General features: G+C 35.8%; 1 protein-coding gene across 2 annotated transcripts in view; it reads right to left on the bottom strand.

Moving 5' to 3' along the window:
• runx1 (RUNX family transcription factor 1) overlaps positions 1-23,344 on the bottom strand; it is a 212,103-nt gene that overhangs the window by 178,710 nt on the left and 10,049 nt on the right. The window contains exons 4-7 of one of the 2 annotated variants that reach the window (XM_087236318.1): positions 21,235-21,385; positions 19,802-20,011; positions 12,067-12,405; positions 2,337-2,570 (exon numbers count right to left, since the gene is read on the bottom strand). The gene's annotated coding sequence lies outside the window, so the exon portion shown is untranslated. Of the gene's footprint in view, positions 1-2,336; positions 2,571-12,066; positions 12,406-19,801; positions 20,015-21,234; positions 21,386-23,344 lie in introns of both variants that reach the window. The other variant, XM_087236317.1, reaches the window with a different exon arrangement.

Consider the following 23,344-nt stretch of genomic DNA (forward strand, 5'->3'; position numbering starts at 1 on the left):
CTCCCACGACAAAAACAATGAGTAGACATGACAGCAGCACTGTGACAGCATTACAGGCACTTAAAACTATTACTTTAACACATTTGTGCTCAACAATGGGTTTTATTTCTGTATCGTGATCGCGAACAAATCTTCTAAGTGAACTGGTTGAACGAATTCACCAAAACAAACTATTTAACAAGCCTAATACTTTAAATACTTTAAATAATCAAATATATACTCTCATTCAGTTATTAGAATTATTATTATTATATATTATATATTATTAAATATATATTCTCATTCAGAATAGCAACGTTACACTGAGATCAAATTTGAGAAGTGGTGAACTGCACATGCGTGATTCAGTGAACCAAACACAGACAGTACATGACAGCCTGCTGTGACTGAACTAAACTTGAACAGCAGCACCGCGGGTAAATCGAGGGCTTAAATGAGAGGATCTGGTGAAAAAACTTACGTTTATTTCATGACAGAAAATCGTAATGGAATTATGATCGTAACAGAAAATTGTAAGTGAATCATGCTTCAGCTGGGTGGCAAAACTTCATAGTAAGACATTTTTTAGATCATGATGATGTTTTAACTGACTGAAATTACTATTGCTGACTACATAATTTTGGGTATGTTGAGTCCTAACATCCGCTTTAAATATCTGAACTTCCCATCACTACTGTGTTTCTAACCTCATAGCAGCCTTGCACTCATATTGTTCTTAAGGCTGCTATCTTGTAGGCTGCTGTATTTACATTTGAGGATGGGAATGGTATTGGTAGATGAGTGTTCATGCATCCTCTAAATACAGGTTTTTAAAAAATGTATGGCCGACTTTTTATTATACAATATTTATTCTAATGATTTTGAATCTTGCACTTAACAAATATCCTCATTTAAAAAAAAAAAAAAACTACAACTAATACTGAAACTAATAAAAACTAAACTAAAACTAAGTCATTTCAAAATATAGAAACTATTAAAAACTAGTAAATCTGCCTCTAAAAACTAACAAAAACTAACTGAATTTGAAAACGAAAAGTAAAAACGAAATATAAACTAAAACCAAAAACCCTGCTGTCCGCATGAAAAAGCAAAAACACACTGTGATGCATGTTAAGAGACCAAACAGGTACAGTAATTAAGTATTTTGGCAAGAAAATTGCATACAAGTCAATGCAAACGCATAAACAGATTCAAAACAAGGTTCACCTATGCTTTAGCGCCAAAACACAAGCACAAAATTTGCTTTATTCACATCTACCTCATTTGGTGTGAACCCAGTCGACATGACTGGGTTCACACCAAATGCAGTAGATGTGAATAAAGCAAGTTTTGCATGTTCACGGCATGCTCAAATTTCTGTTTACTCCATTCTGGTCAATCAGAAAGGAGTAAACAGTGAGCATGCAGATATTATATGAAGCAAAAACTCCAGTTCTAGTTTCCACCTGACCCCACTGTATCCAGAGTTTCAGAAATTCTTCACCCTGGCCAGAGTTTTTAGAAAAATTTGGTTACTGATTCTGTAGACACCTATATTCTAATCAATTCAAAATAAAACAACAATATAAACCGAAAGTGGTGTGGTGTGGATTCATGAAAGACAAGATAAATCATCACTTAAGATGCATAAAGTTGCTGAAAAACCTTTGAAAATATACATTCAGGCAATTCCAACATGAACAGGGCAGTTTAAGAAAAATCTAAACGTAAAAAGGGAATTATTTTTGATTTATTGCACATAAAGTGATGGTAAATGATCAGCCTATATTTTAAATATACTTTTACCCTAATTAACTTATAATAAAACTGTATAAATTAGTGGTGCATGGTAGATTCAACAAGAACACTTCCTCTCCATGATCTGGCATTAATTTAATGACCGAGTGTAGCATCCATATGGAAATATAAACATTTTTGTAATTTTAGTTAAGCAAAAGCACAGCGATTTCCTACTATAGTGGACACCAGGACTAAAAGCAAGTTTATTACACATTTCTGAAGTCCCAATAAGTGTATAGAGAAATAACCAATATAAAATATAGGATGAAAATTCTGCCAGCTATTACTTTAATTATTTAATTTTATCACTTTAAATTTCCACAAAAAAGTATTCATATGCAAATTAGATACAGTCTACAGATAAACTGTATGCAATACAAAAAAAAAAAACTTTTTTTTTTCAGGGTCAAAGGAGGATTAAATAATCTTTAAAAAGCACCTAAAGATTTGGATATAGACTTACTGAGCAACAGAATATTAGCATAAAGTCAGTTCTAGCTGTAAAGGACACTGTGTGATGCATAAAGTTTAAACTACAATAATTGAAAAGTACTGACCCAGGTAAGACCATCAGGACGATGAAGCACCTGTTCATCTCTGTACCCGTCTTAATGGTTTTGCAGGTTTTCTTTGATCGATATCAGGATTTTGCATCACACTGATTCCCTCTTGGCTTGGCACTGACCTCTGCCGACCATCTTGTCATTGGACAGGAGAAGGCTGCTCTGTTTCTTCTCCACATTGATTGGCTTGTGGATTGTGGTTGAGCTTCCCACACTTTTCATCCATTACTAAAACAATAGAGACCATAATATTGATAACTTGTAGTCGTGATGTTGCTAGAAAGGCAGATCAAATGAGTCAAGCAAATCTGGCACAGTGGATTGTGCAGGTTGTTAAAAGTTTTTTGACCAATAGCATGCAGGCATTATACACAATTAACCAATAGTGGTGCGAGAAAAGACTCTCAACAGAGAAAAGTCCAATAGAAGCAAATACAAGTGCATATTATACACGATTGTTCGTTTAAGGCAGGGGTGTCAAACTCAATTCCTGGAGGGCTGAAGCCCTGCACAGTTTAGTTACAACCCTGCTCCAACACACTTACCTGTAGGTTTCAAACAAGCCTGAAGGACTCAATTAGTTTGATCAGGTGTGTTTAATTAGGGTTGGAACTAAACTGTGCAGAGCTGCGACCCTTTTGGAACTAAGTTTGACACTTTAAAGGGTGGTTTAAGGGGTGCAGAATTCAAGTATGCAGCCCAGACTCATTGGAAATACATTCCTCAGGCTATAATTTTTGTTAAATGTAAAACATGTTGCTCTGGGTACGTTTTGATGCAAGTTTCAGATGAAAAAACCACTCGAGGGTGCTACATTTTTGCACATTTTAAGCACATGTTCTTCATGTGCATTTATCGTCTGAAACATGCAATGAATTGTACACGAATTTTCGCAAAAACCTCATTACTTCCAATGAGCTTGGGCTTTATGCTACACATACAGGGAGAATTCACAACTAAGGATGATAAGTCCTAATAACATTGTAGAACAAAAACCTTTATAAATACAATACTCCACACAAACTAAAATGGTAAAGACAGAGCGGATGTTAAACAGACAAATAGAACCGCAGATAATGTGTGTTTCAATAAAATAACTACAGTATATTGGCTAGTTATCTTTTTAGTTCTCAATCTTGGATTGAAGAGACCTAAAATAGCCTGTGTTTATGATAAACAGAACTATATTGTCTACTAGTTATCTTTTTAGTTCTCATACTTGGAATGAAGAGACCTTAAACTAAGGCAGAAGATAAGCACAATGAACAAAGAAATGCTTTAATTTCTGGTTCCAAGGTAAAAACATTGTGCATCCCCCACTAGACTCCAGGTCTAATGTCATTTAGTGTTATTAATGATAAAGGGTCATGAGGTTACTTTCAATTTGCAACTACTCCGACTTGACCATAGGTTAAAGAGTCTCTTTAAGAAAGTAATGGAAGCTAAAACAAAACAAGATTAGTAAATGTGCAATTGACCCAGTAAACGTACAATTCACCTAAATGTAAATATATATATATAATAAACTGAAAACCTAAACTCAAATCTGTAAGCATTTCTATCACCAGGACAAACTAAATAATGTGGATAATGCAATGATAATTGCTGCCTTGTACATTCAATTACAATTTTTAAATCAAGGTAAAATTCATCTTTATCTTTAGCATTTTAATTATATTTTTTTTAGACTTTTAAAGTTTGTCTTGTCCATTTTTTTTTAATTATATTTTAATTACTTAAAATGATCATGGGCGATGCAGTGGCGCAGTAGGTAGTGCTGTCGCCTCATAGCAAGAAGGTAGCTGGTTCGAACCTCGGCTCAGTTGGTGTTTCTGTGTGGAGTTTGCATGTTCTCCCTGCATTCGTGTGGGTTTCCTACGGGTGCTCCGGTTTCCCCCACAGTCCAAAGACATGCGGTACAGGTGAATTGGGGTAGGCTAAATTGTCCGTAGTGTATGAGTGTGTGTGTGTGGATGTTTGCCAGAGATGGGTTGCGGCTGGAAGGGCATCCGCTGCGTAAAAACGTGCTGGATAAGTTGGCGGTTCATTCCGCTGTGGTGACCCCGGATTAATAAAGGAACTAAGCCGACAAGAAAATGAATGAATGAAAAAAATGATCATTTCTACATCATTTAATTACAAAAATTATGGCTATTAAAAGGCTTAAATAGCTGCTTAAACATTAGTGATCATCAAGTTTTTCCAATACATTCATTTAAAACAGACATTTTAAATTGTAGTAATTTCTTTTAAAAATCACCTTTAATTACAGCATTTTGATCAAAATGAGGTAAAACAAATCATCAAACAATTTGGCAGCTCTAGTCATGCCTCATGAGCTGTAAAACATCTCATTTTCAATATAATCTAAACATGTTATCACTGCAGTTAACTCAGGTAAAGGTGATATGGTTTGCATTAGGAGGTGTGTATGTTTGTTTTGTCAATGCAAAGACACTTAAACAGCTTTTTTTGTGCCACCAGGAAACAAGATCAAGAGATTTTGTGTTGTAAAATCCATTAGGGTCACTTTAGGATAAGCTCGAGTATTTTACGGCTGTGTAAACATGATCATGATCTTGAGCACCAGCCTCACCTTCAATCTGTGCTTAAATTTGCCATTGACCTCTACCGACCAACATTCTCAAAAATTCCCCTCTCATCTGCTGGTCAATGCCGTTTTTTTTTTTCTTTTTGGATGGAAAATTAAAAATGCAAATCTAATCTGGTGGGTTTGTAATGTGATCAGTATGACGGGCGATCAATGCGAAGTGTCATGCAAACGGGAGGCAGTGATGTATGTGAGAGAGGAGGGGTGAGGGAGGGCTGACCGCTCTCGCTTTATCACTACACTGTGTGTGGGTGTGTGTCACTAAATGTCCCCACAAGTATAGCAATAGCATTAATTGGCCTCATGCGTGGGGGACATGAAACAACAATAAAACACAACAGAATTGTTAAAATGCGGATTGTTTCCTGTGAGTTTCGGGTTTATCTATTCATAATAATTGTATTCTTTGTTGGGATTTTTATTATACTTGTTTCTTTTATTGCTGTTTATATAAAGCACTTTGAGTTACCATTGTGTATGAAATGTGCTATATAAATAAACTTACCTAGCCTAGAGGTAGGGTTGGTATAGAGGTATAGAATATACAGTCTGTGCAGTATAAAAATCATAATGTCTATGGGAAGTCCCCATAAAGATAGCCATACAAGTATGTGAGTGTGTGTGTGTGTGTGTGTGTGTGTGTGTGTGTGTGTGTGTGTGTGTGTGTGTGTGTGTGTGTGTGTGTGTGTGTGTGTGATCAAATGTCCCCACAAGTGTAGCAATACAGGTGAATTTACCTCATGGGGACATATTTCGGCGCCTGATGTGACTCATAAAACAACAGAATGAAATATTTTGGAAATGTAAAAATGCAGATTGTTAGGGTTGGTGTAGGGATATAAAATACACAGTTTGTACATTATAAAAACCATTACGTCTATGAGAAGTCCCCTTAAAAAAAGTGTGTGTGTGTGTCTTTCTATGGGCTTGTCCAAAAGAGATAACATCTGTGTTGTCTTATCAACTACCCTGTAGTGTATTTCTCACCTTGAGCAGTGAACTATGAACACTGTGAGGCAAAGAGCAACAACTGTTGCTTTAAACTTAAATAACTCTTTATATACAACTATAATCTGTTTAAAAGTTTGGGGTTGGTTAGATTTATATATTAATTTGTAAATAAGCATCTTCAGCTCACAACTGCAGCATTTATTTAAATAAAAATACAGAAATTGTAATATTGTGAAATATCTATAAGTGAAGTTTATGTATAAACAAATTTCGAGAGGAGAGCTTATGATTGCTAGCAGCTGACCCGCATTATCCAATTCACTACGATCCAATCAGATGACTCCTAAACTACTATAAATACCCTGGGGTTTATTCCATTGCTATCTTCGTTTTGAAGAGTCCCCCCTTCCTCCCCTACTCCTCCTTCTTAGACGGGTGACACGGTGGCCCAGTGCCTAGCACTGTCGCCTCACAGCAAGAATGTCTCTGGTTCCTGGCTTTACCAAAACTAGCAGACATTTCTGTGCGGAGTTTTGCACTTCTCCCCGTGCTCACGTGGGTTTCCCCCGGGTTCCCCGGTTTCCTCCCACCGCCTAAAAACATGCAATTAAGTCAATTGAACAATCCAAATTGTCAACATAGACACGCTTCTAGTTAGTAATTAGTTTCAAGAGCATTCACTTGCTACAGCAGGGGAGTTCTCGAGATCTACCTGAGCTCAAACTCCCCTCCCACTTTGCAACGGGAGGGAGCCCTGGGCTCGAGGATCTCATGAGCTCAGGGCTCTCTCCCAGGACAGCATGCCAAACAAGCTTATAATTAATGATCAGCTAAGTGTGAACTCTTGAAGTGATATTTTCTATATACAAATCTCAATTATTGGTATGATTGAAATCTGTATTTTCAGCATCATTACTCCACAATTCACGTTTTTCTATTTGAAATCTCTCTAATATGCTGATTTGACGATCAAGAAACATTTCTGATTATTATCAGGCTTTGCTGCTAAATATTCATTTTCAAATCTGTGATACTTTTCTTCCTTCTCTGGTAAATAAAAAGAAAAAAAGTAGAGCATTTCTTTTAAATCAAAATATTTTGCACGATTAAAAATAACCGTACTGTCACTTTTGATCATTTTAATATGTCCCTGCCGAAGAAAGGTATTTTCTTATACAAACATAAATAAAAAATACCTCTAAACAGTAGCTTAATTGAAAGGTACTTCTCTTTTATAACGTATACAGGCATTAACCCAAAAGCTGATTAAAATGAGAAAAAGCATAAAGATGATTTGACAAAATGGGAAAACAGAAATATGAAAAATAAGAAATGCCAACATATAAAAAGCCAAGGGCGGCACGGTGGCTCAGTGGTTAGCACTGTCACCACACAGCAAGAAACTCACTGGTTCGTGTCCCAGCTGGGTCAGTTGGCACTTCCGTGTGAAGTTTGCATGTTCTACTCGTGTTGGCGTGGGTTTCCTCCGGTTTCCTCCACAGTTTCAGAAATGTACGGGAGCTGTCACTAGGGTGGTACCTTTTCAAAAGGTACAAATTTGTACCTAAAAGGTCCATATTAATACCTCAAGGGTGCATATTAGTACCTAAAAAGTACAAAAGTGTTCCTCTTAATATTTGTAGGTACTAATATAAACTTTTGAGGTACCAATATGGACCCTTTAAGTACAAATGTGTTCCTTTTGAAAAGGTAACACCCCATTGACAGCTTGCGTACCTTTAATTCTGAGAATGCACAGTCCAAACACATGTGCTATAGGGGAATTGATGAACTTAATTGGCCATAGTGTATGAGTGTGAATGAGTGTGTATGTGTGTTTATATATACACATACATGCATTTATATATTATTATTTATATATATATATATATATATATATATATATATATATATATATATATATATATATATATATATATATATATATATATATATATATATATATATTATTATTTATATATATATATATATATATATATATATATATATATATATATATATTTATATATATATATATATATATATATGCATGTATGTGTATATATAAACGAAGGTGTGTGTAAGATTTTTTATTTACGTTTTTTTTTTAGTACAACAGTGTCTTCAGCAGAAAAAGATCTTCAAAAATGCTGTTTTAAATTGTAATAAAATCTGTGCTCTTGAAACTAATGAAGACAGCAAAAGTCAATGATTTATTTGAATTACTTAGCCTGACATGTTTACTGCTCCAAAATATTGTAAATTCAAATGTTTCTCAAAATAAAATATATTGTCTTTAAAGGAGAAACAAGTTTGTGTTTTTTACCCAGACATTTAAAAAGAAGATATGTTGGAGCAGTAATCACAATACTGTAAAACCGGGATATTTCAATCCAAGGTTATCATACCGTCAGAATCTTTTACCGGCCCACGCCTAGCCTGAATACTTTAATCTGACTTTTAAAAACTGCTCAAAGTCGCAGACCCTAAAAACACACATAAATAATAAAGGCTTATTATTTAAAGGCTTAAACATTGCAGAGACGAATCATAAGCATTTTTAAATATAGCTCCAAGTCAATTATAACACCAGTTCAACATTGCAGATCCTGCGAGGTGACTATTGCGGATGCACATATTGCAATATCGATGCTGAAACAATATATTGGTCAGCCCTATTTGCAATTAACACCTTCTGCAACTAAACTGAAGTAATCTGTTTCATATTAGAGCGTCAGCACTTTTCCACACTGTCGGCATCTGCTGAAGATCACAAATGTGATTTAGGACTAGTTTAACAGTCACGCTTTGAGCACTGACACACACACACACACACATATATAGGAGGGTCTGTGTTGAACCGCCCGACTGACCGCAGTGGTGGGTGGGAGATTTATTTCAGATCAAGCGGCGAGCTCTGAAAGCCACACAGGCCACAGAAACGGCAGCCCGGTACATCTTCATTAACAAGAAACATTTCTATTGATTTCATTTTTTTTTCCAGCGTTTCAAGTTACACATAAGAAATATGTATGGTGGGGTTAAATGAGTTACCCTGACCCGATTTGTATCGAGCACACTCTTTATGATATTATCTATGGGATCGGTTAGTCAGTGGGTGTCAAAACTATTTGGCTGTAATGGGATAATGCACAGCTGCAGTCCTGATGGGAGAGACGGCAATTCAATTGTATCCTGCGAGACAATGGGCCAGCGGAAAATACAAGCAGAGAGTCCGCAAGAATTTTATCACAGCTCGCTCTGCATTTCTATATTCATACTATTTCTAGGTTTTGAATTTGAGAAAAAACAACTTAAATTTCATCAAATAAACAATTAAATACAATTAAATACACAAATATATACACACACACACACACACACAGGCCACTTTATTAGGTACACCTGTCCAACTACTGGTTAATGCAAATTTTTAATCAGCTAATCACACGGCTGCAACTCTAGGCATTTAGGCATGTAGACATGGTTGTTGCTGCCAGGTTGGTCTGAGTATTTCAGAAACTGCTGATCTACTGGGATTTTCATGCAGAACCATCTCTATGGTTTACAGAGAATGTTCAGTTCTATGCCAGAGGTCAGAGGAAAAATGGCCAGAACAACAGTGACTCAAATAAGCACACGTTACAACCGAGCTCTGCAGAAGAGCATCTCTGAACACACAACACGTCCAACCTTGAGGCGGATGGACTACAGCAGCAGAAGACCACACCGGGTGCCGCTCCTGTCAGCTAAGAACAGGAAACTGAGGCTACAATTCACACAGACTCACCAAAACTGGACAATAGAAGATTGGAGAAACGTTGCTGCTCTGATGAGTCTCCATTTCTGCTGACACATTCAGATTTTCGGCTCAGAACCAATTGAGCATCGTGTCAACACCACAGTCTACCTGAGTATTGCTGCTGACCATGTCTCTGGCTGGCCATCCCTTTATGACCACAGTGTACCCATCTCCTAGTGGCCACTTCCAGCAGGATAACGCTCCAAATCATCTCAGACTGGTTTCTTGAACATGACAATGAGTTCACTATGTTCAAATGGCCTCCACAGTTACCAGATCTCAATCCAATAGTGCACCTTTGGAGATGAGTACAGGAGATATGCATCATGGATGTGCAGCCAACAAATCTGCAGCAACTGTGTGATGCTATCATGTCAATATGGAGCAAAATCTCTAAGCCATATTTCCAGTACCTTGTTAAATCTATGCCACGAAGGATTAATGCTGTTTTGATGGAAAACGGGGTACAACAACCTAGTACTAGCAAGGTGTTCCCAATAAAGTGGCCGGTAAGTATATGTGCGAATGTTTGTTTGTGTGTGTGTGTGTGTGTGTATACAAATATATCTTTTAAATTAATTTTTGTATAGATGATTTATAATATTTTATTAAATTTGAGCATATACATTAAGTTAGTCAGTACTGGAGTCAAATGTAGAGTAAATCTAACAAAAAAGCTGAAGACAACAGTACAAAAATTTGTATACCAGAATTTATGTTAGGGGAAAAATTATTACATAAAAAAATAAAAAATCAAATTAATAGTTCAGTCTTTTTTGCAATATTTCACTTGAATTTAAATGTATTATCTTTCTATTTCTAAATATGTTTAGTGGGTAAAATATTATTTTGATAAATACATCAGTTAATAAATCTGTTTTGTTCAAATTCACCAATAAATATTTCATTTATTCACTGAAAAATGGAAAAAAACAATCCTTTTCAAAATGGGTTGTACTTAATTATGCTGAGCGTTGTAAATACATACGTAAAAAATATGCACTACCATTCCAAAGATTTAAGTTGGTGAAATAATAATAAATGTTACAATTAAAAAGTCTCTTACAGTTGAAGAGAAAATTTTTAGCCGTTTTGTGAATTTTTTATATGATTTTTTATTGTATTTTGTTTTCTGTTCCAGCTAAAACAAAAAACAAATCATACTTTTTTTTAAGAAGGAAAAAAATAATATGAAATGCTGTGAAAAATGCCCTGGCTCTGTTAAACATCACTTATGAAATATCTGAAAAAGAAAAAAAATAGGGCTGATTATTTAATGTTCAACTGCATATCAAATTTTCTTTTTTACCAATAAGCAAACAACTAGGAACAAAAATGTTGTTGTGAGTATAGTAACTCCCTTGAAGACTCTACATCCTTAAAGAGTTCAGACTTACTCCACAATGCCATATAAATATTCATATGCTGTAAAATCATTGGACAACTTACTTAAAGTGACTGGACATAACTTTGTTATGCAGCCAAGCAAAAAATAATTTCTTAAGGGGGCTAATAACATTGACCTTACAGTTTTTATTTTTTTAAATAATAATTTCTTAGGGGTTTTTCACCTTTAATTTGGATAGGATAGTGAAGGTAACAGACAGGAAAGTATTGGGATCAGAGAGGGGAAGGGTCGGCAAAGGACCCTGAGCCGGGAATTGAATTCGAATCGCCGTGAACACCATGGTGCTATATGTCGGCACATTTCACCACTTGGCTATTGGCGCCGACCAGTTTTTACATTTTTATTCATTCATTTAATACTTCATTTTAATTTCAGAGGAACTAACCACAAATGCCCTTCCAACCACAACCCAGCGCTGGGAAACACCCATACACACTATTTCACACACACTCTTATACACTACAGACAATTTAGATTATTCAATTCCCCTATAGCGCATGTGTTTGGACGGTGGCAAAAACCGGAGCACCCAGAGGAAACCCATGCCAACACAGGGAGAACATGCAAACTCCACACAGAACGCCAACTGATCCAGCTGGGAGTCGAATAAGCGACCTTCTTGCTGTGAGGCCACAGTGCTAACCACTGTGCTGCTGTTTTTCAAATATATATTTTTTCTATTCCAACAAAACATAAAGAAATAAGACTTTTATTCCAGAATAGGACATACTGACAAAAATATCAGTATCAATATACTACTATACTACTACTGAAATATCAATATTTCACACAAGGGCTAACTATTTCATCTTTACCTGTACATCAAACTCAACTAAGAACTAACTTACTTTGTTGTGAGTCTAGTAAAGACCTTAAACTTTACTACAATGCCATATCAATCTTCATATGTTGAAGTAAAACACACAGACAGACACAAGACTCCAGCGTTTACCTTATGTCAGTCCACCCGATTCTGGTTTTATCCTCAGTCACCTGACTGTCTTTCCTCACTCGTCCTTCTGCAGGCCTTCAGAGGGCATATTGATCAGCCTTTATATCCAATAGAGACTCGGTGATTACCGCAGTAAGAGTGTGCTGTCATTATTTCCAGAGTGCCGCTGCTTTTCATTTATCAGCCAAATGTTTGTGGGAAGATGTTTGCCATCTTTCAGAGGTCTGCGAATGGAAAATTAATCTCGCTCTTGTAATTTAAACGACGGGGACAGACGCTGAAGGTCTCTTTGCATTAGCATAGCTCTCATTCTCCGCTGTTCGCTTCATCCAAAACCACCTGAAACGAAAAACAACACGAGACTTCAGCGTTCCTTTACAAGACCGTCGCCAAACATGACGTTAATTTTTATAAAGTTTTAGAGAAAGATACTCTAAAAACTCTATAAGAGAAATGCATTGTTTTCCCCAAGCAAATTAGTCTTTTTGATTTATGTTTCTTGTTGCATAGATTTTGATATATGTTTATCAAAATGCATGCGACTTTTTCATCTGTGCTGTTCAAAAGTTTTAAAAATTATTTCTTAATTATTTTTTTTATATTTGTATTTTAATTAAAAACTATTTTTTTAAAGTCATTATAGCTTGCTTAGAATAGACCCAGCTCCCAACCCAACTTTGAGAATAGATTAAAGGCCATATTTTTATTATCGCGCAATAAGAGTCACACGTTAACGCCGATAACGGCCCACCACTAATATATATATATTATATCCCATTACTGGGAGGGCATACGCTGCTTATAACACATGCTGGAACAGTTAGTGGTTCATTCCACTGTGGCGACCCCTCATAAATAAGGGATAAGCCGAAAGAAAAGGAATGAATGAATGCATTTGTTTTATGTAAACTGGTGGTTTTAGATTTTCATTTTAGTTTAGTTAGATAATAACTATATCTTTGTATTAATTTTAAACCAAAAATAAAAGAAAAACAGCAATATTGTGAAATATTACTGCATTTTGATCCCTCACCAATATATTTCTAGTATGCTGATTTGCTGTTGAGGATATTTTTCTGTTCAAAACAGTGCTTTATCAATATTGTTAATCAATTATATGAATTCTTGCTACATTTATTAAAAAAAAAAAACATTATAACTGAATATACACTGCTTTTTCTATGCACATTGTAAAGTAGTCTTTTATGACTGTTTCTTATCACGTTGTTTGATATGCAGTGAGATCTTGTTTGTGAGCAGTGGGATCTTGCATAAAAGCCAAAAGGCGAACTGTGCAACATCAACAGTTTTATGTCAGACTGCATGATACATATATTAGTGAAGACTTTGGTCAACATGATTTGCAGCAATATAAAATGAAAGGCCATTTTATAACAGCCATGTCAACAGTGACATCTTTGATATAAAAATTTGTCTTTTTTAGTAAAATGTCTATAATTTCTATATTTATTTAGATTTAGGTTTCATTTTTAAGTTTATTTATATGTTAAATAATTATTTTAATACATGAACTTCAATTTAATGCCATGTTGCGTGTGTGTGTATATATATATATATATATATATATATATATAATACATATTATACATATACATACATATACGTACATACACATACACATACATTTTTAATCTAGATTAATCTCTGAATTAATCTGAAACATGAATTGTGAACTGTAGGCCTACATAAGCTCCAAACAGTGACTTTTGATCATCTTAATCCCACTTAAGTCATAACTAAACTAAACAGAAATGGAATAAAGACATGTAGAGTATGCAAATATAAGTGGCATTATTAAAGTAAACACCGCAATCAAAATTACCGTTGTTCTGACATTTTATTCTACCCGTCAGATTATGTTACCAACACTATTTGAATGGTTCTAAGATTGGGGTTAGGGATTAGGTAGGTAAGGGCGATATTACAGCTTCATATCATACTAATCAACATTAAAATCAACACTGGTAGCAAAATCTTATGAGTAGCATATTGCGTCATCAAAATGTGCTACCTACCATCATGTAGGACTTTTCGGCATATTTTTTCGACAAGATCCACACACGTACACCGCGAAATGCAGAAGTTTTCTTCCTTCCCATTTGGCGTGCGTTTATAAATTCCACCACACTCTCACCAGTCCTCCTTATTTGCGTCTAATATCCCAGTTTCCCACAGCAGCATGACTGAAATGTTCATGAGATTAAGTGAAACTGCCAAGCTGCAGTTAAAGTCAGGCATCCTACCGATTTGATTAAGAAGGGCACTTTTTTGTCAAACGGTTCACTGGTCAGGTATATATCCGTGCTAAAATATCAAGGTGAAAGTCATTATAGCTTGCGTAGAACAGTCCCAGCTCCAAACCCAACTTTGATAATAGATTAATGGCCATATTTTTATTATCGCACGGTAAGAGTCACGCGTTAACGCCAATAACAGCCCACCACTAATATATATATATATTATATCCCAGTACTAAGAGGGCAAACGCTGCGTATAACACAGTTAGTGGTTCATTCCACTGTGGTGACCCCTGATTAATAAGGGATAAGCCGAAAAAAAAGGAATGAATGAATGCATTTGTTTTATGTAAACTGGTGGTTTTAGATTTTCATTTTAGTTTAGTTAGATAATAACTATATCTTTGTACAGGACAGGGATTTATTGTGTGATTGTCTTTTTATTGCAGTTATTTTTTTGTTATCCATTTAAAAACTTTTATTTTTTTTGCTTTAGATTAAAGATTATTAGTTTCTAGATTTAGCTTTTAGTTTGTTTAATAATGACCTTTGTATAGAACAGAGGTCTTTAAACTGATGTCCAATTACTGGCGTTAAGTTGCAAGAGACTGCTAAGGGATAAGTAAAAAGTCTAAACTAAACATCATACAATTAAATCTATTTTACATATTTACTATGATCAACACAATGCTTACATATACAGGCAAACCCGAAATTAATCACACCCCTGGCAAATTCTGACTTAAAGTTTTTGTTTAAATGTAAATAAAAGCTGAGCAATATATTTTTTTCCATAATGATTTGTTTTTGTTAATTTGTGCTTCGTCTAAGGGTGCTTTCACACCTACACTTTTGTTTGGGAACGTATCTCGTTTGCCCAGTTAGCGCGGTTCGATTGGCATATGTGAACAGGGCAATCGCGCTCTGTTCCGCGCCAAAGTAATCGCTCCGAGATTGCTTGAATGAGGTGGTCTCGGCTCGATTGAAACGAACCCTGGAGCGGTTCGATTGTAGTGAGAAAGCGATCCAATCCGAGCGCGGTTGTATCACTGTGTTTTATGGATATGTAATAGGCATATACGGCTATATGAAGAGAGAATTATGAGTAGGGCGGGAAGTTTCGCGAGTCTCCGGATGCCCGCAAACGAGTGATGATCTCCCGGTAATCTCGCGTCTCCCTCCCGATCCTCAAATAGGCATCGTCGCGCACCCTTCTCACCCCTCCCCACCGCATCTCTCCTCAGACACGTCGCGCGCGCGCACCCTGTCAATCACCACCAAACCACCACCTCTCCTGACAGCTGAACGGGACGCTGCAAAATAAACCCTGACACTCTGACCAATGTGAGGAGAGTTTACTCGCACGTGACTTGTTTTAGCTCTTTTGGTCCGATTAGAAACTTTGCAGTGTGAAAGCGAACCGCTCCAAGAGCAAAGAGCAACAATGTAACATTTGTAATCTCTGTTTCGCAACAACTGAATCCATTCACAGGTGTGAACGCACCCTGAAACTCCACATTATAATCCTCCTAGTCGCTGTTATTATCTTCAGCAGCTCAAAACTCAGATGGCTGCTTCTCACTCAGGGCTGCTGTTTATGCGAATGAGGGAGAGATGGGCACTAGTGGGCGGGTCTTGTCCTCTCTGATGACACGTATAAAGGGAGAATGTCAATCAAAGTATTCCTGCAGAGTGAGTTTACCATTTTATTTACACATTGTTGTGTTTAAGCCCCTTATAAAAGTGATTTTTGTATAATAGGTCCCCTTTAATTATGACCACAACGTGCAAAATCATAGCCATAGCTCCACCAAACGCTGAGATATTTGAGAGACTCCAAGGCAGAAGACCAGACAACCAAGTGCAGACCCCAAAAGCAGTGGCTGATGTTGTTGTTGTGTGTACGCCACTCCTGTGAAAGATGAGATGACGGATTCTAACTCTGATGGATGGATACAGCAGTCATTGTACGCATCCATCTCTTCTGGCAGCGTGTCAAAGCCCACACACCGCTCTCGGTCCGTCCGAAACAATAAACCTTCACATCCAGCTTCATTGGGCCCGAGCTAAAATCAAAGCGGCCCTGACATGTCTTCTAAATCCAATCATAGGTCAATAGCTGGAATGATTGATTGGCTTCAAATCCAATTGCATCTTCCCAGTGCCTGTGCTTTGGGCCCTATTAGAGATTGGCATTGGCAGGGCCCGTCTTGGGAGTCCCGGCATCGTGGGAAGTGTCTGTCTGCCAGCTCACTTTAATTGCCTTATTATAGCAGCCAAGACTTGTGGATTGGCCAGCGCTTATTAGCCTGATTGAGGTTGGAAGATCGAACTTGAGAGAAATATGCAATATCTGCGAGAGATGTATGAAACAAACATAAAGAGCAATGCTGATAGATTAAACGGTGCAGTCATTATTTAATCGTAAAAAAGACTGATGTGGTTGTGATTTTTAAAACTACTCAAAGTTGAGTTTGCCTGGAACTGGAGGGAAAAACGAGGGCAGTTTGTTCTGGTCTTTTATCTTCAAAAAATATAAGATTATCAATTGGACTTTTGAACTCGGCTTGTGCAAGAGCAGATTATGAAGGAGCCAGAGGTTGTGTGTGAATGCTTGAAGTTTGAGACTGACGAACACGTCTGCTAATAAGTATCGGTGTTTGCTGGATGTTGAATAGGTGTGGCGTGCAAATTGATAAGACGTATGCATATCATGCCATAAACTTGCAGTATTGTCTTTCTGTGTAAGCCAGGCTGCTCTTGAAGACACAAGTTGGATTTCGGTGCATGCTGTGTCAACAAGTGAAACTGCTGCTTAGTTCACATTGCATGCAAATAACTTGTTGATGATAACATGGTATTTGAAGTTTATTTAACTTTAGCTTTTATTTACCTTTTGTATTTGCAAAAAAAAAACATATAAGAAACAGCTCTGAATAATAACACAAATTGTAAAAAGTTTTGTCTAAATAATTATGTTTGTATGTGTGTTCAGGGACATTTTGTTTTGAAAATAACATAAATAACTTAAAGATTCCCACTATACCTATTCATGGTTTCCGCTATAGTCATTCTTCCATGGCGGGCGCCACGCCAAAATTCATCCCGCCACGGCTACATTACAGCTTCTCCTTCAAAACATTTTATTTTTTTAATAGCGGGTATTAATCGCAGTAAAACGTATTAAAAGGTAAGTGAATTACAACAGCGCAAACATTTCTGTAACCGTAGCAGTGCTGTGCGTCACTTGTTTAACTGTTTAAGGTTATGTGGTGACTGACTGAGCGACAGGTGCGTGATGCGTGAGGCCAGCAAACACGACGTATGGCCGTTTCACTTTACTTCAGGACGCATTAATACTGCTCTGTAGGTCTATTGGAGACATTCATAAATATTCCTAGCAAATCTAATCAATGCTGGAGACATACTCACTACATAAACGCACTTAATTGCACTTCAGCAGCGTTTATTTGAGAGCGCACAAGAAGATCTGCGCGCTCTTGAAGCGGTTTATTTTTGAGGGGGCGTGCAAGAAGTTTTGTGCACGAGCAGAGGAAATCAGAGCGCAAGTAAAGAGATTCGCATGCTCGTAGGCTATAACATAAATGCGATCTCGACTTCTAATACCGCACTCATTACATTTGTCATCGAAATAATGTCACAGGTAGTTGGTAGATCTGTGTAAAAAAGGCCTGCCGCCACAGCTGGAAAAAATCCTAGAGGAAACACTGCTATTGCATGTTAACCGTTTCCACCAACCCCGGCTCATTCTGAAAATTTACCCCTATATACATTTCTGGAGAGCGCCAAATATGTCCCAGGAGCTACGTTTTTTTGTTTTTGTTTTCGCAAATCCGGAAGAGGCCGCTGTGTATGCTTTTTCAGATCTCAAATATCTCTCGCGAGTGCCATACGCACCTGCTGTCCTCACGTTAATCCATCAGAGGCCGCTGTTGACTGACTGACTGACCAACCGACTGATCCCCCCACCCAATCAATTCCCTCAACCCAACCAATATTGTTTTAAAAAGCACAGATTGACCATTAAGTACAATTATTCTTCATTAAGGTTACACATGTAAAAATGCCTTTAAAAGACATGCAAATGATAAAGTTTCACTTTGTTATGGTTATACTTTGCAATGACAAATCTCATGTATTCTCAACTGTTGTGCTGATCAACTATAATCCTAACTCAACATTGCAGATCTTGCGATGTGACTATTGCAGACACACATTGTGATATCAATGCTAAAACGATATATTGAGCAGCCCTAAACTCTGTTACGGTTTGAAATGATTAACACCCCCTTAAACAGGCATTAATAACAAAATCAAATGTTCCTAAATCACCTTTAAGCATTAATAAGAGACTCACTTTACAGTTATTCAAGAGTTCACACTTAGCTGATGATTGATTATAAAGCTTGTTTGGCAAGGCGAGAGGGGAGTTTGAGCTCAGGTAGATCTCGAGAACTCCCCTGCTGTAGTAGAATAGATAGTGTTCGCTCTTAAGAGATAACTAATTATTAGGAGCATGTCTATGGTGCCGGATAAGTCAATTAACTTAAGTTGCATATTTTTGGACGGTGGGAGGAACCCAGGGGAAACCCACATGAGCACGGGGAGAATGTGTAAACTCTGCACAGAAACGTCAGCTGGCTTGGTAAGAACTAGAACCAGTGAAGTTCTTGCTATGAGGCAACAGTGCTAACCACTGGGCCACCGTGTCACCCACCTAGGAAAGAAGGAGGATTAGGGGTGGAAGGGGGGATTCTTCAAAACGAAGATGGCTGTAATATTGAACTCAGGGTATTTATAGTGACTTAGTAATCGTCTGATTGGTGAATCATAAATTGAATAATGCGGGACCGGCCGCAAACAATCATAAGCACGTGATCCTCTCGAAATTAGTTTATAAATAAACTTCACTTATATATTTTATGTACAGCTCAAATCAGAATTATTAGCCTTCTTGTATATTTTTGTCCCCAATTTCACATTAATGGAAACAATATTTTATCTTTGCGATGATAACAGTATTTCAAGACACTAGAATTCAGCTTAAAGGTGACATTTAAAGGCTTAACTAGGTTATATAGGGTAAAGTTAAGGTAATTAAGCAAGTCATTGTATAACAGTGGTTTGATCTGGAGACAATCCAAAACAATTATTGCTTAAGGGGGCTAATAATATTGACCTTAAAATGCTTTTAAAATTCTAGCCGAAATAAAACAAATAGGGAAATAGGAAATAGTGTGAAAATTTCCTTTCTCTGATAAACATCACTTTGGAAATATTTGAAAAAGAAACAAAAAATACCTGGACGGTGAATAATTTAGACTTCAACTGTATAAAATTTTTGCTTAATGAAAATTAGATGGAAAATGCTTGAAATGTTCCCGCAGTTCTTAAATGAATTGTTTACAAAATAACAGGATTAATGCAATGGAGCTTAAAACACATGTGAAACTCACCAGGATGAAAAAGGGTGCAAGTTTAAGTGTTAATGGTTAACACGGGCTGGTCCGATCGCTGGGTTTCTTGGCCTGTATTAACAGCTGTAAAGATAAGCAGTGTTCAGAGTTTGGAGTCCAGAGGCTGCCACAGAAGAGAAGGATGAAACCAGCAGGTGCTCAGTTACTTCAGCCGGAGCCCGAAAGAAGAGCAGAAGCTAAGAAAGATACCTGCTGAACATATGAGGGTAAGAATGAGACTCAAATGAGCATTTAACATACAGTTCATAAGAGAGTCATAGAAAATAGCTTTGTTTACATAAATACTGAATACATATAAATATAGCATATATATTTAGATATTTAACATGCATTTTGATTTATTAAAAAACTTAAATTATGTTTCAGTAGGAATAATTTAAAATTGAAGTATTTAAAAGTGTTGCAATGGAACAATTAATAAATTGTTTATGACCATTAAAATATATTTGTTTTTTTATATTCTTGATTATAATTTTATCATAATAATTTTAAGTAATTATAATATAATTAATTTTAATATAATTAATATAATAATAGTTAATTAAAATATAATTAATTCATATTTTAAGCAAAACAAGGCATAACAATAATTTGCATTACTTTAACCTGCTATAAAATTACATCTGTATATGTAAAATAGATGCTTAACTTTTTACTGTGCAACATTTATAGTTAACAAAAGCAATTAATTCCTTAAAAAAAAAAAAAACATAAAATATTGATTTTATATGTATTTATTTTATCTTATTTACTGTAATACATTTATTTTATTTCAACAAGTGCCCAAGGCAGCATTTATTTTCATTTATGCTGGTTTGTTAATAAAATGAATAACTAAATAAATCTACAGGCATTTAAAACCCCATTTAAATATATACAAAACAAAATTACTCTGGAGATAATTTAACAAAATAACTTGATCTAACAAAAAAAATTATAACGGTCCAAAATTAATAACATTTTTATAGTAAATAATAATCATATAGTAAATTAAATAGTTAATAATTAAAATAATAATAATAATTCAAGAGAAACAAAAAAATTTACACCTTTTTGATAATTTTCTAGTTTGCAATAGTTTTTCCAATATTTTGCATGAATTTAAATGTATTTTCTTTATATTTCTAAAATTTTTGGAGACTAAAATAATATTTTTTCTAAATTTATTCATTAAATAAATCTGTTTTGTTCAAATGTGCCAAAATATATTACCTATATTCACTGAGAAATTGATAAATATATACTTTATTTATCAGAATATTCAATATTAAAAACGTGCAAATCTAAGCACCTGACCATGCTGTGAATAAGTGGATTCTAAAGCATTTATTTTGCAATGACGTGACGAAAACACACTTCCCGTCAACACGTTCACTGTTTGTGATGTTAGATCAGATCAGATCAGCTCTCACCTCGCCTGCAACAGTTGTCCAGACAGGAGAGCGCATCAGGCAGAACGGCTGACAGCGCATTAGCGCAGCTCTCACAGCGTTAGACAGGCACATGAGCCAAATCCAATAGAGTCTGAGCTCCAGCAGACAGCCTAAAAGGTTTGTAGCAGCGCTGTGAAATGAACAGATCAACAGAAGCACTGTAATTACCCAGCAATTAACGAGCCAGGTCTCAGCAACACGATACAGATGCTCAGAGTACACAAACAGTGAAAGGGGGATCGCAGGAGATGAAGGTGTAAAGACAGAATTACAGACAAGAGTACAAGAACTGAGAGAGTGTGTGTGTCAGGTTGGACTCGTGGAAATGCAAAGGATAGAGTTTGGAAACATGGAAAAATCCTAAAGGAGGACTCTTTAACACATCACTATTTATTCTACACAGTAATGATAATGTATTAAAAGCAAAGGGAGACCAAAAGCTGTCAGATGTTTCCTTTAAATCTCAACTTTGCATGTACTGTATTGAGCTCTAAAATTAACGTGGATATCATACCTCTTATCATTTGGGCTTGATGGGAAAATACGGATATGGCATACATGTACTGTATCTGAGCATTGCAAAGCTGTAGAAGAGAGTGCTTTATAATGCACCCTTCAATTTATTACATTGATTTCTAGGATCAGGGTTGTTAATGTTAACCAAAACTATTAGAAGGTATTTTAATTAATATAAAAAAATAAAAACTTGCATAAAATGACCAATGTGGCCTTGACACCTGACCAAATTGAAAAATTTAAATAAATTTAACACTGCACGTAAATATATATATATATATATATATATATATAATTATTATTTTTTTTTATTTTAACAAATTTTTTTTGGGAAAGGAAACCCACACCAACACAAGGGAGAACATGCAAACTCCACACAGAAATGCCAACTGACCCAGCTGGAACGCGGACCAGCAACTTTCTTGCTGTGAGGCAACAGCGATACCCTCTGCGCCACTGCGCCGCCCTAACCTAATTGTAATAAAATAAAAAATAAAAAACAAATCAAATAAATAACATGGATAAATAAATAAAATAAAATGTAAAAAAATTATTACAACAAGCAAGAATGACACATTTAAAAATAATATTAAATTGTGATATTTTGAAATTGTAAATTAAAAAAATGTAAAAAAAAAAAAAATTAAAACAACAAATGTATATAATAATAATAATAAAAAATCTTAATAAAAGTATTAAAATTAAAAAAACTTAACCAAAAAATAAATAAAAATGTATGTAAATAAAAAACATTTTAAAAAATAATAATTTAAACTAAACTTATTTTTTTTACTAAAATTAAACTAAAACTTCAGTTAATATTGATTTATATATTATTAAAAAAAATTTAATGTGAATTGATTCTGGGGTGGAACGTTGGCTCAGTGGTTGGCACTGTTGCTTCAAAGCAAGAAGGTCGCTGGTTTGAGTCCGAGCTGGGAAATTAGGCAAGCTAAATTGGCCGTAGTGTGTGAATGAGTGTGTGTGTGAATGAGAATGTATGGGTGTTTCCCAGAACTGTTGCGGCTAGAAGGGCATCCGCAGCGTAAAACATATGCTGGATCAGTTATAATAAAAGAATAAAGGGACTAAGCCAAAGGAAAATGAATGAATGAATGAATGAATGAATGAATGAATGAATGAATGAATGAAGGAATGAATGAATGATTCTAACTAGTTCATCATTAAAGGAAAAAAGTCCTCAAACTAAAAAGACAAAAAGGCCAACTAAAGTAACTCCAGGGCTTTTCTGGGCTCTAGAGGTGCTTTTCTGTGTCTTTAGCGGGAGCAATCACTCCTCCGACACATTAATAATTAATCCCAGGGACTAGTTAATTATTTATGTTAATTGCTGATTTAAGTTTCCTTCCCCAAACACAGAAACACAGAGGGGTGGCAGAACAACAGGAGTTAAGGTCAAACAATCAGACACTTTACTCAATCTGTTTAACCCTGCTTTGTTAGCTGCCATTGACTGTGTCACAAGGGACATCGACGGATACCGATGCAGAAGCGTTAAAGATGCACATTCTGCTTTATCCCGTTTATAATTAACGGAATTAGTCAAATCTGA

The sequence above is a fragment of the Danio rerio genome, chromosome 1, assembly GCF_052040795.2.
Source record: "Danio rerio strain M-AB ecotype USA chromosome 1, GRCz13ab, whole genome shotgun sequence".
Classification (NCBI taxonomy): Eukaryota; Metazoa; Chordata; class Actinopteri; order Cypriniformes; family Danionidae; genus Danio; species Danio rerio.